Raw genomic sequence first — 2,959 nt, forward strand, 5'->3', positions numbered from 1 at the left:
TTCTTTTTTGTCTCACTCAGCTAATTTACGAGGTCCAATAAAATATGTGCTGTACATATGAATGCTTATATTTAAATAAAAGAAAATATCAAATGGTGAGTATATGTATCCTATTGTTTCTTCAATGTTAACCTGAAATAAACTGGCATTTTTCTTCAAAGACTGATATGTGATTGTGTGACCTCAATTTTACCAACTCATACTATATTCAGCAGTGCTACAAGTTGGTGCACATAGCCAAAACAATAATTTGAATGGGCTAAAAGTTGGAATTACAATACAATTCCTACTCTGCCACAATGTAATTTCTGTAAAAACATGTAAAATTAAGTAGGCAGATAACTAAATAAATTCACATAATTTTCTCAGTGGTCATGTGAACCAAGCACAAATTTTGGTTTCCCTTGTTTTTTTTTTTTAATCTGGATACAAATTGTTCAAGGATCACAGAGACATTTCTTTTCTGAACACAACCATACAAAAGGAACTCTAAGGATATCATTGCAGGAAATAAAAGTTGGCAATGTTTAAAATAACATGAACTAGGTCCCTGGCTCTGTGGATTTTTCACAAAATTAGACAAAATGGAAATGAGAGGAAAGCATCTTGATATTAAATAAAAATAAATTTTAAGGGGGGATTCAGCATCAATAATTTTAACCTTCTTAGTATTACAAGTAACTAATAGCTTTGAACTCTGGTGCCAGATCATTTCTACTATGCTACAGTGCTTCTTTGAAATGGCTTTGAAACACAATTATAAGCTTCATAAATATATTAGCATTCCATCATAGCTGAGTTCATTATTACATGTATTGAAATAAACTTTGGATCAAATAATTTTCCTTAAATCTTGACCTCCACTAAAAAAAAATTATATAAAAAAGTTATAAACTTTCAAGGTAAGCATTCAGTTTGTACCTTCCAATCAGCGTAGTTACAGGTGTTACCATTCTTCAGAATCGTAGGCCAGGAAAACATCAAAGAAGACACAAGATATATTATACTTCCACAAAGTCAGTGCCTGTAAACTATGCCACGATAGGCAGAATGATATCCCCCAAATATATCCACATCCTACCCCCTTGGAACCTAGGAATGTGTATGTTGCATCATAAAAGGCATTTTGTGATGTAATTGAATTGAGGGTATTAAAATAGAAAGATTATTCTGAATTATAAATGTGGCTCCATGTAATCACCAGGTCCCTTACAGGACTGAGGAGAAGAGGAGACAGAATCAGAAATGGTAACGTAAAAAAGCTCAGTGTGCTAGTTTTAAAGGTAATGGAATGGGGCCAAGAGCCAAGGAAATGCAACTGGCCTCTAAAAACTGTAAAGAAGGCAAGATAAAAGGTTTTCTCTTCGTGCTTCCAGAAGGGAAACAACCCTGCCAGCATCCTGATTTTAGCTCTGTGAGACTGATCCATTTGGGTGAACTTGTGGAGTGTGTGTGTGGTGTGTGTTTGTATGTGTGTAAGCAGATTATTTTGGAGGTGACAGAACTGTTCTGTACCTTGATTGTGTTTATAATTGTCAGTACATGTTTTTTAAATTTCATATAATTATACACTGAGTATTAAATTTTACTCTAAGTAAATAAAAGATTTTTGAAAAAGTAAGTTTTCATTAATTTTGAAGGAGTGTTTCACATTTCTTTATAGAAAATTCTCTGATTTTCCTTGTTTCCTATAAATGTTATTTTCTCCTACTATAATCCTCGAAAAGCAAATCAATGTATTATTTTTTCATTATAAACCTTGAAATACTTGTATCAGTAGAACTGGAATCTTATGTGTGGCCTTAACATTGTTTTGGAAGAATAAAAAGATTATAGTTCAATTTTTCATTCCTTGTGTAAAAATGATTGTGTTTACTCTGTGCACTAAAGTTGGGTTGAGGGGCGCCCGGGTGGTTCAGTGGGTTAAGCCTCTGCCTTCGGCTCAGGTCATGATCTCAAGGTCCTGGGATCGAGCCCCACATCGGGCTCTCTGCTCAGCAGGGACCCTGCTTCCCCCCCTCTCTCTGTCTGCCTCTCTGCCTACATGTAATCTCCATCTGTCAAAGAAATAAATAAAATCTTTAAAAAATACAAAAAGTTGGGTTGAGACAGGAATGAATAGGAAGATCATGTTAAGTTTTTTAAAACTTTCAATAGAGAACTCAGAAAACTCATAATTTAGAAATAGTCATGAACTACTGAATAATTCTACATTCATAAAATTCATACCACTTGGTTCCCAATCAAAAAATTATTAGACATGCAAAAAAACAGGAAAATAAGTCTAACAGAATAAAAATTAAAAATAGACTCAGTAGTAACAGAAATCATGAAATTATCCAACAAATATATCAATCATCTATTGAAGTATTAAAAAATGTAATGAAAATGTAAAGCAAAATAATTCAGATGATGGACTTAGCATGATAGAGAAGACAGACAAAAATAAATATGAACAAAGGAGGCCAAAAATTTGAACAAAGCCAGAGTGATCTCTGGGACCATATCAAGCAATCTAGAGAATATGTAATTTAAGTCCTAGGAGATGGTGGATGAAGAAAAAATATTTGAAAAAATAATCGTCAAACATCCTCCAGATTTATCAAAAAACTTAAACCCACAGTACTAAGGAAGCTCAAAAAAATTTGAAAATCTTTGTGTAAACCCAAAGAAAGTTATACCAAAACATCTCCTGTTCAAAATTTTGAAAACTAAGGATAAAGAGAAAATATTTGAAGCAGAGATAAAGACACATTTCATCAGAGAAGGAAAAAATAAAAACAAGCAATTTCTACTTATATAAAACAAAGCTAGTCAAAGTCAACGGAACATATTTAAAGAGTGGAGAGGGGAAAAAAAAATCTGGAATTCTATACCTAGTGAAAATACTCTTCAAAAAATGAAAGCAAAGTCAAGTCATTTTCAGAAAATAAAAAGGTAAAAGAATTTGTCACTGGTG

Source organism: Mustela lutreola, chromosome 1 (genome assembly GCF_030435805.1).
Source record: "Mustela lutreola isolate mMusLut2 chromosome 1, mMusLut2.pri, whole genome shotgun sequence".
NCBI lineage: Eukaryota > Metazoa > Chordata > Mammalia > Carnivora > Mustelidae > Mustela > Mustela lutreola.